Genomic DNA, 636 nt, shown 5'->3' with positions numbered 1-636 from the left:
TGTGTGAGTGCGTGCGTGTGTGTAGATGTGTCACTAATATAAGGTTCCCCAGCCAGAGCAAGGGTGGAGGCTCCGGGCCCCCGGGAAGAGGCAGGCTGCCGGCCGGGACGGAGCTTCCCTGCAGCATCCCCAATCCCATCCCCGCTCCCTCCAGGCAGAGCTTGTCCCCGGGGAGGGGGGATGGCCGGGAGGAAGAGGCAGAGGCTGGGGGCAGCGAGCTCTGCCCTCGCATCCCACCCCCCCCCCAGCCCCCCGAGCCCCTCTCTCCCTGGACATCAGTTGCTGGGAGCTGAGGCCGGTGTGTCAGGCCCAGGGGCTGTGCCCGCTTTAAAGGGCTCCCCCTCCTCTTCCTCCTCCTCCCTCTGAATGTAGGTTGCTGTGGGGCAGCGCGTGTGTCCCCCCCCTTCATACCTGCCCACCCCCGGGCTGGCAAAGGCAGGAGAGGGGGGCGAGCGCTTTCCCCGGCCCCTCGCCCTGGCTCTGCAGAGAGCTGGGGCCGTGCAGGGACACAGAGGTGGGGGGGGGGGGTGTGGAAGGGGCAGCGGGGGGAGCGATGCTCCTGCCCTTCCCGGGGGTGGCAGCAGGGGAAGGCAGAGCCGTGGGGGGGGAACGAGGGCCGAGAGCCATCCCCACCGC

This window comes from Tyto alba, unplaced genomic scaffold (genome assembly GCF_018691265.1).
Source record: "Tyto alba isolate M040663 unplaced genomic scaffold, T.alba_DEE_v4.0 Super-Scaffold_33, whole genome shotgun sequence".
In the NCBI taxonomy this organism is placed as follows: domain Eukaryota; kingdom Metazoa; phylum Chordata; class Aves; order Strigiformes; family Tytonidae; genus Tyto; species Tyto alba.
This window is presented reverse-complemented; position numbering follows the sequence as displayed.